The following is a 10,751-nucleotide window of genomic DNA, read 5'->3' as shown; positions in this document are numbered from 1 at the left end:
AAGCTGGGGTGCCTCAAGTGAGAGGCCCTAAAGATTTTTCCTATACAGAGTCTTTAGAAGTGTTGGGGTTCAGCCTGAGTTTGAACTTGAACCTGATTCTCTGTTTGTTCCTCCTGATGCTAATGAAAATATATTTACTGATGCTAATGAAAATGTACCTCTTGATGCCAATGCTCCTGAAATTACTGAGGAAGAAACTTCTGTAGATTTGGAAAATGCCAATGTTCCTGAAATTAGTGAGGAAGAAACTTCTGTAGATTTGGAAAATGAAAGTACCAGTGTTCATGAGAATGTTTCAGAGGGAAGCCATGACCTTTCACTCCCTTCTGCACCTGGTAACTTTAATGACAACAGAAGGGGCCAGATTTGGCAAGACAGAAGTAAATCACTCAGCTTGCGAAGATCTTTCCGATTAAAAGAAATACAAACAATAGCTTCAAAGCAGAGGGGCGGTTCACTGAACCAATTCTTCGGCTTTAAGTGCCTTCCGCCGGGCTGACTTTCTCAGTTCAGGCATCGTTTTAGATTGATGAAGACCTTGGCAGTTCTCCCGGTTTCCCTGGCCATGGTCTTGAAAGATTTCTAGGATATCAAGTATGGTTAGTGGATTGCTAACAGGTTCCAGTATTTTACAGTGTGGCTTTGGGTTTTGTTTTGTCCATTTAAATTCATGTTTGCTGATTTTGCTGTGGCTTTTGACTTGCATTTTTCCTTTATTTTGTAACCATTTTTCTTCAGTAAAAAAGGATTGTTTTACACAGCCAAGTGTGGTGGATAGTTATCTTAGGGCCTCGTTCCCTGCTCTGGATTGCAACAAGAAGCTTGAAAAGTTTAACAAAGTCCTTTATTATTGCTTAGGTCTTCAACAAAACAATCAAATACTTATCAGATCTTCAACAAGTCAAACAAATATTTCAAGGCTTTGAATCAAATGGTGGCTTTCTTAATCTTGTCCACAAGGGACAGGCAACTGGCTTCGTGAACTGTTTCTTTTCTTTAAGAGGAAAACCCTTTTTAACCCTTCCTTGGGCAATCTACTTTCTAAACTTTGCTGGTGTGAGCCCTACTCCCGGCTGCACACTGCTTCTTGGGTCCCGAGTAAACCTACCAGCCAAGGCTTTGTAGAGTCTCCAGCTTGAGTCCTTTGGATTTTCTCCACAAATGTTGTGGGTTTGTTTCTTTAACCCCAACAAGGGTTGCACTGTGAAACCGTTTCTTTTAAAGGCTTTTCCTTAAAGCTGTGAGGCTGTAAATTCCCCAGCCAGAGCTTTGGGACTGTTTTCCCCCGGAATTTCGTAAGAAACAAAGCTTCTCTACAGGTGGAGCTGATTCACATCCTGTAGATAAGCTTTCAACTATAAGACTGAGCTAAAATGGCTCCCTTTCCTTCCTGAACCCTGGGGAAAGGGGCGGAACTAAAAAACCCAACCATGATAGGCAGGTGGATAACCCCATGACTGCAAACCAAGGGAAGCCACCTTATTGCAAAATGCATGGAACTTTGGACTTTCAACTGTAAGACTGAGTTAAAATGGCTCCCTTTCCTTCCTGAACCCTGGGGAAAGGGGCGGAACTAAAAAACCCAACGATGATAGGCAGGTGGCTAAACCCATGACTGCAAACCAAGGGAAGTCACATTATTGCAAAATGCATGGAACTTTGGAATACATGCAAACACTCAAAGAAAGAAAAGGAAGTTGGAGCTCCTGGTACAGCCGTACCAGCACAGTGGGGATGCAAAAAAAATTAAAAATATTGGTCAGTAATTCATCTATATATATATATAAATGCTCTGTGCATAATAAGTACCTTAAAAACAAAAGAACCAACAAACGAAATCACACCAAATTTGGCAACAAAACATCTCACAACACAAGGAGAGACCATCACTCAAAAAAATATGATTTTGTCATTTGGGAGTTGTAGTTGCTGGGATTTATAGTTCACCTACAATCAAAGAGCATTCTGAACTCCACCAATGATGGAATTGAACCAAACTTGGCACACAGGACTCCCATGACCAACAGAAAACACTAGAAGGGTTTGACCTTGAGTTTGGGAGTTGTAGTTCACCTACATTGTGGACTCAAACAATGATGGATCTGGACCAAACTTGGCACAAATACTCAATATGCCCAAATATAAATACAGATGCAGTTTGGGGGAAATAGACCTTGACATTTGGGAGTTGTCGTTGCTGGGATTTATAGTTCACCTACAATCACAGAGCATTCTGAACCCCACCGATAGAATTGGGCAAAACCTCCCACACAGAACCCCCATGTGGGCCACAGCAACGTGTGTCAGGGGACGGCCAGTAAACATATAAAAACTATTATTAGGATCAAATTTGATATGAAACCAGAATATTACCTACTGAATATAATGGACTTTGAGAAGGAAAAAACAAAGAGAAGATGTTTTTCTATCTGTCAACCGTGGCGAGAAGAACAATAGCCCAGAAATGGAGACAAAAAGAAACCCCCCCAATTGAAGATTGGAAGACCAAATCAGTGGAATACATGAATATGGACACTTTAACGCAAAGACCAGAATAAAACCAACCAAACTAACTGGCAATAATTAAGATCATACCTGCAGAAAACACAAAAATTGAATATTTGAATAACCAATAAAACACCAATGGAAAAGATAGAAAATTGACTTCAGATGCAATTAGATAGTGAACTCTTAAGAAAACAGATTGTGGAAGAACTGCTCCCTGTGGAATGGACTGGAAGCCTTTCAGCTAAAGATCCAATCACAGGATGGAACCGCTGGACTTAAAGTGGTGCCAAACTGCTATAACTCTGCAGTGTGGCCGCACCCCTACACAAAGCTGGGGATCCTGTTATGTCATAATGAGGCCATTCCATAACATTCAGGTCCACCTCTTTTGATTCCATAGCATTGAGCTATGGCAGTGAAAGTGGTGTCAAACTTCATTAATTCCACAGTGTATTTGCTCCCTAGATTGACAGTCAGGAAACAGCTGCTAACAAAACTTACCTTTTCCTCCAAATGCCAAAGGAAAGTCTTGATTTGGGTTCACCAGCTGTGTTTTTCTTCAAAATGTAACATATTGCCCAGAGGCATAAATGGCAGAATGACACATTTCTGGCACCCCAGGTAAGGATTTCTTTAGCATCTTGTTCAGTCTGTCTAAAAAGCTTTCAACCTCAAGTCAGGGGCATTTTCTGTACTAATGGGAAATTATGACAACGGGGTAATTCACCTGTTTTGTGTGATTGTTAGAAACCGCAAGTTGCTTCTGGTGTGAGAGAATTGGCAATTGCAAGGATGTTGCCCAGGGGACACCCTGATGTTTTACCATCCTGTGGGAGGCGTCTCTCATGTCCCCACATGAGAAGCTGGAGCTTACATATGGGAGCTCACCCTGCTCCCCTGGTTCGAACTGCTGACCTTTCAGGCAGCCGGCACAATGGTTTAAGGACAAATATGTTTTTGGCTAAGGCTTGGGATCACCTATGATTGAAATATGAAAAGCCTCAACCCATCATAATCTGCCCTTGCGTTGTTGTTGTTGTTATTATTATTATTATTATTATTATTATTATTATTATTTTACTGGCATAAAAGCACAGTATGTCACAGCAAACGAGATCTGTATGCTGGATTTCATATCACAAAATCACAAGTCATAGAATCATAGAATCAACAAGTTGGAAGAGACCTCATGGGCCATCCAGTCCAACCCCATTCTGCCAAGAAGCAGGAATATTGCATTCAAATCACCCCTGACAGATGGCCATCCAGCCTCTGTTTAAAAGCTTCCAAAGAAGGAGCCTCCACCACACTCCGGGGCAGAGAGTTCCACTGCTGAACGGCTCTCAGACACTTCCCAAGTGATGTATTTTCGAATGATGCGTGCAGATCCAAGTCAGGTGGCCTTTTGCAGTTGACAGGTCGTGATTTGGTCGATGTTTATGTTTATTGTTTCCAAATGCCAGCTGAGATCTCTTGGTGTGGCACCCAGTGTGCCAGTGACCACTGGGACCACCTGGACTGGTTGATGCCAGAGCCTTTGCAGTTCGATTTTGAGGTCCTAATCATAGCCAAGTTTTTCTTGTTGTTTTTCCTCAATGGGACTGTCACCTGGAATGGCGACATCAATAATCCAAACTTTTTTCTTTCCCACAATTGTGATGTCTGGTGTGTTGTGTTCCAAAACTTTGTCAGTCTGGATTGGGAGAGAAGGAAAGCAAAGGTGGCGGAGTGACTTGTGAAGCAAAGCTTTGAGGCTTTGAAAAGCTGGGTTTGGCTATTGGAAGTTTCTCGGGCTAGTGCAGCCGAATGGTGAAACAGAGCTGGTATTCTTTTAGTCTAAGGAGAGGCTAAAGTATAGTTTACTTAGTATTTGATCTAGGGAGGATCAAATAAGGGAAACATCCCTGTATTGAAACTTTGTCTGAAACAAGTGCTCTACGTCAGAAAGATACTGTGTTACTTGAAAGAATGAACTGTTAAAGTTACAAGTATTATTCCAAGTGCAACAAGGAAAAGTTACATCTTGCAACCACACGCTGTGTACTTAATAAAATTGTTAACTTTTATTTGAAGATTGCCTCAGCTCCGTCTATTCTGTGTCCAAAGTGCCATTTCTCACAATATTACAACTTACCTCACGTGGTGGCAGAAACACAGGGAAAAGTAACCAAATAAATCTACATTCTTCTCTCCAGTCATACTACAGTATATACAGTGTAATTACTACTAAGTTATTACTTTCTTAATAAAGGAGGAGGTGCAATTGAACAGCCTCCCTTCTAACTTGAGGGTAAATTTGGTTCCTAATCGGCAACCTCCATTGCAAATCAGCCAGTTCTTTTTAAAAATTGGGAACTGGAATAAAATCTCCTGAATACTGGTTCTTTTCACATTGGTGGCAACAATAAATCATTCCTCCGCTCCCTTGCTTCTTTTCAGCTTTGAACTGGGTTATCTGAGTCCATATAATCCAGTCCAATGTGGGTTTTCTACAGCTGTGTGGAAGGGCGTAAATATGCTGTTGTTGCCTTTTTATGAACTTTTCTGAAGTTCTGGGTTGTTCATTGCTTGAAAAGAAACCAATGTTGATGGTTTGTCCTTTGGTGAGGAATCACAGGGGCAGTTTCTCCATCCCCTCCAACTTCACAGTTCGAGGAAAACATCCACTCAGAGGGCTCGTTGGCATGCAAGCCAATTAGAGACATATTTCTGCCCACCTCCCTCCACGCACACATTAGTCCCAGTGGAAAAGACTACCTCGGGTTGTGCTTGTGGTTTCCAAAGGTCAGCGTCATTGTTGCATTTATTTCCCCAAAGAACATGCCCTTTGCGTCTGCCCTGAAATCAGTCTGCTTTGACCTCTGATCTGGTTCCGCCAGGCAATTCTTCTGTATTTTCTTTCCCTTCTATTCATTGTCCCAGGGCTAAAATAGAATTAACTCAGAGGCTCCATTAACATAGAAACCAGGGATGGATGTATGCATGCAAAGGGATCTTGGAGTACCTTAGAGACCAACTGGGAGAACAAAGTCGCTTGCTCAAGCTTTCATAAAGGGAGCGTGTTTCCTGAAAATCATGGCATGAAATGCCCACGTACAGGCCTTTATATGCAGACCGTGTGGGTGAATACTATAGCCATCAAAATGCAAAACTTGTAGGTTTGGTAATGAAGTGTGGAGCCCTATTCTTGACCTGCATCTTCTCCCGCAGTTTTTTTTTTGTCGTGTCAGGAGCAACTTGAGAAACTGCAAGTCACTTCTGGTGTGAGAGAATTGGCTGTCTGCAAGGACGTTGCCCAGGGGACACCCGGATGATTTGATATCTTTATCATCCTTGTGGGAGGCTTCTCTCATGTCCCTGCATGAGGAGCTGGAGTTGATAGAGGGATCTCATCTGCCTCTCCCCGGATTTGAACCTGCGACCTGTCGGTCTTCAGTCCTGCCGGCACAGGGGTTTAACCCACTGTGCCACTGGGGGCTCCTTCTCCCGCAGTGAGGACACTGGTTTCCAGGTGGAAGGTGCTCCCGGTCAGGCTCCGCTTGATACACCTTCCTCTTGGCATGTTTCTCTCTTTCACCCTCCATTCGTGCCTCTTCAAATTCTACAGCACTGCTGGTCACAGCTGACCTCCAGCTAGAGTACTCAAGGGCCAGGGCTTCCAAGTTCTCAGTGTCTATGCCACAGTTTTTAAGATTGGCTTTGAGCCCATCTTTAAATCTCTTTTCCTGTCCACCAACATCCCGGTTTCCCGTTCTTGAGTTCAGAGTAGAGCAACTGCTTTGGGAGACGGTGGTCAGGCATCCGGACAATGTGGCCGGTCCAGCGGAGTTGATGGCGGAGGACCATCGCTTCAGTGCTGGTGTTCTTTGCTTCTTCTAGCACGCTGACATTTGTCCACTTGTCTTCCCAAGAGATTTGCAACACTAATGGAATCATTCCAGGAGTTGCATGTGATGTCTGTAGACAGTCCATGTTTCGCAGGCATATAGCAGGGTTGGGAGGACAATAGCTTTATAAACAAGCACCTTGGTATCCTTAGGGATGTCCCGGTCCTCAGTGCCCACCTGATTTAGGTCTATGCTTTGGTAGGAAAGGATTGAGGTATGCATTGCTTGAGGGTCACAAATACCAGTAAGCAAGGGAATGTCTCCCTGCTCAAATGCAGCCGTTCCGCTGAATGAAAATGGCTTTGCGTGTTTTCAGCCACCAAGAGCAAAAGGACACCCATGCATTTGCACCCCTTCTTCCCACACTTTAGCTCCTCTTCAACAACCTCAATTATATTTTGTAGTTTTGGCCAACATCACCCTCCGGCAGTCCGTGCGCCTGGGTAGCTGTGTTCGCACTTTGACTCAGTATGAGTTTCCTGGCTCAGTGGCTAAGCAGAAGTGTGAGCACACCCTTTGACATACCATTGTACTCTTATCCAATGCACCAGGGTGTGTGTAGATGTGTGAGAAGAACTAGAGGTGAATGTAAAGTAACAGAAATGTGGTATATTGGAGCTCTGTGGGTCTGCTTGGAATTTTCCCATAGTCCTATGCACTCACTATTTCTTCTTTCTTTGTCTTCCCGATTTCCATCTCCTTGTGGCATATGAGGGTTGAATGAAAAGTAATGCCTCCACCTTCGTTACTTGGGTTTGGATGGGAATATTTTAATAAATCAAACCAGAAATAATCCTTAGAATGTACTCTTTAACTACCGCTATTCACTTTTCCACATAATCACCAGACAATTGGATACATTTCTGCCAACAATGAACACGTTTTCTGAAGCTGCCACAGAAGAAGTCAACACTCTGTTTCCGCAACCAGCGTCTCACAGTTTTCTCACTCTGGGTACCCATCGTGCACAGATCTTCTGATAGCCAAGCAAAGAAATTATGTGACCCACACATTCTTGTGAAATGCCGATTATGCTTGAAATTTTTCTCTGAGTGATACAACAATGGTCTTGAATCAATCTGTCGACCTTTTGCTTATGAAACTCGGTGGTTGCTGTCACAGGACGTCCAACTCTTTGTTTGTCATGCAAGTCAGATGTTCCCACCTTGACATCTTTAAACTTACTCGCCCAATGACACACACTCCTCACACCAACACAATCACCATAATAGCTTGCATTATCTGGAACATATGGAAGTCACACAGTGCTAAATCTGGACTGTATGGAGGATGTCATACGGTGGTGAGAGTCTGAAGTTTCAAGTCTGTGCGCATTCATTTCAGGAGTCAGCATCCTGGGTAGACATTGTGCACAGATCTTCCGAAAGCCAAGCCAAGCAATAATGTAACTCACACGTTCTTGTGAAATCCCGATTATGCTTGAACTTACTCTCTGAGTGATACGACAATCGTCCTGAATCAATATGTCAACCTTTTGCTTGTGAAACTCGGTGGTTGCTGTCACAGGACATCCAACTCTTTGTTTGTCACGCAAATCAGATGTTCCCACCACAACATCTTTAAACTTACTTGCCCAATGACACACAGTACTCACATAAACACAATCACCATAAACAGCTTTTATTCTCCGAGGAATCTCCTTTGGGGTGGCACCTTCTGCTGTCAAGAATTCAATGACTGCACGTTGCTTAAGTCGCATTGACCGACTGTCTGCGCAGGGTTCCATACTTTGCACTTTAACAACACAACCGTTCAATGCTAAGGCTTCCAGCCAAAATGGAACTGTAGAGGAGAGTCTACTGAACAAGCCAGTACCTGCCGCATGCCAGTACTGCCATCTGTTGAGTTACGAAGGTGGAGGCATTACTTTTCATTAAACCCTCATAGATCCCTTTGGTGCTGGAAAGTAAAGATTTCATGCAGCGAAAAAACACCATCCGACTGAAGTTCGTTCCCAGAGTTATGGCTCAATCGAAGTAGGTAAAGGTAAAAGTAAAGGTTTTCCCCTGACATTAAGCCCAGTTGTGTCCAACTCTGGGCATGGTGTCCATCTCCATTTCTAAGCCAAAGAGCCGGCGTTGTCCGTAGACACCTCCTAGGTCATGTAGCCGACATGACTGCTAGGAGTGCCGTTACCTTCAGAGTTATGGCTGAATTGAAGGAATGAAACATAATTCATATAGCCAAGAGGTCACTGCCACCTCTGCCCTTCTGCATCCCATGTAATTGAAGGAAGTGGACTGAAAATTGACTGAGAAGACCATGTGTGTAAATGGTTTCATGCATATCATCACGTTGGTGACATTAATAGAGAAAAGCTAGGGAGTACTGCCAGAGCAGTACCTATTGATCTACTCACATTTGCATGTTTTCAATGCTAGGTTGGCAGAAGCTGGGCTAACAGCGGGAGCTCACCCTGCTCCCCAGATTTGAACTGCCAACCTTTCAGTTAGCAAGTTGAGCAGCTCAGCGGTTTAATCCACTGTGCCACCAGGGACTCGCCCCATGCTTTGAAGTTGCAAGGCTATTCAATGCTAATCAAAGTAGCCAATTGCAACATTCCCACTTGCCTCAAGCAGACAAGAGTTCTTTCTCCCACCCTGGACATTCCACAGGTATATAAACCCCACTTGCCTAGTTTCCAACAGACCTCACAACCTCTGAGGATGCCTGCCATAGATGTGGGCGAAACGTCAGGAGAGAATGCTTCTGGAACATGGACATGCAGCCTGGAAAATTCACTGCAACCCAGTGTTTCCAGTCATGAAAGCCTTCAACAAGTTCTGTATATGCTCCTATACTGGATCCCATGTATAAGTCAATGGCAGCTTTGGGGGGCAAAATTATAGATTTTGATATGACCTATGGATAAGTTGAGGAACCTCAAGAACTAACCACACTCTGCATTAGGCAGCTACACTATTACTATTTACAGGTCCACATTATTATTTTATTTTTTCAATCATTTTTATTGATTTTTTTCAGCAGAATATCTAATAAGGGAATTATGGGTTGAGCATCCAAAATACAATACTGGTAAGAGAAACAGTACACCTTTGCTTTCAGCTGGATCAATGTATACAATATTGTATATAGTTACCTTCAGGCTATGTTTACAAGATGTCGATGAAACAGTATATGTTTAAGCATATGTTTATGCAAATACAGAGAAGGGGCCATCAAAGCCCAAACACTTCTGGTCCCAAGCATTTTGGATGAGGGAGATTCAACCTGAGGAGCCACGGTGGCGCAATGGGTTAAGCCCTTTTGCCGGCTGAACTGCTGACCTGAAGGTCGGTGGTTCAAATCAGCTGGACGGGATGAGCTCCCATCTGTCAGCTCCAGCTTCCCATGCTGGAAAATGAGAGAAGCCTCCCACATATCCGGGCGTCCCATGGGCAACTTCCTTGCAGATGGCCAATTCTCTCACACCAGAAGCGACTTGCAGTTTCTCAAGCCGCTCCTAACATGAAAAAAAGAACCTGTAATAAGAAGGCAAAACAAGGCATACACCTATGTTAATTTCTATGTGGATTCCATAGCATGTTTATGTCATTTAGTTTCTATTTGACAGCTCGACCTGAATGTTTTTGTGAAAAAGACAGATACATCAATCGATCACACAAGAACATCATAACCTCATCTTGAATCTAGATTTTGTGTGTGTGATTGTAATATATAGACAATATCTGTTGCCTCGTAATCTTTTGTTCTGTTTTGGGCAGCTTTGTATTCAAAAGATAAACACAATTTAAATAAATCAATAAATTGATGGAAGCTTCATTGATTGCCTGCATGACCAAAGTGTCAACATCTTGTGGCAGATTTACATCAGATAAAGGCCACTTTGGAAACTGTAAGGATGACAGGAAAGAGAAAGAGAGGGAAGGAGGGAGGGAAGAAAGGAAGGAAGAAAAGGGAAGGAAGGAAGAAAAGGTGGAAGGAAGAAAGAAAAGAGGGAGGGAAAGAAGGAAGGAAGGAGGGAGGGAAGGGAGGAAGAAAAGAGGGAGGGAAGGAAGGAGGGAGGGGGGAGGGAGGAAGAAAAGAGGGAAGGAGGGAGGGAAGGAAGGAAGGAAGGAGGGAGGGAGGGAGGGAGGGAAGGGAGGGAGGGAATGAAGGAAAGAAGGAAGGAGGGAGGGAGGGAGGGAGGGAAGGAAGAAAAGGGGGAAGGAAGGAAGAAAAGAGGGAGGGAAAGAAGGAAGGAGGAAGGGAAGGAAGGAAGGAAGAAAAGAGGGAGAGAAGGAGGAAGGAAGGAAGGAAGGAAGGAAGGAAGGAAGGAAGGAAGGGAGGAAGGAAGGGAGGGAGGGAGGGAGGAAGAAAAGAGAGAGGGAAGGA

Source organism: Anolis sagrei, chromosome X (assembly GCF_037176765.1).
Source record: "Anolis sagrei isolate rAnoSag1 chromosome X, rAnoSag1.mat, whole genome shotgun sequence".
Classification (NCBI taxonomy): domain Eukaryota; kingdom Metazoa; phylum Chordata; class Lepidosauria; order Squamata; family Dactyloidae; genus Anolis; species Anolis sagrei.
The sequence above is the reverse complement of the archived record's forward strand: the minus strand, read 5'-3'. Positions refer to the sequence as shown.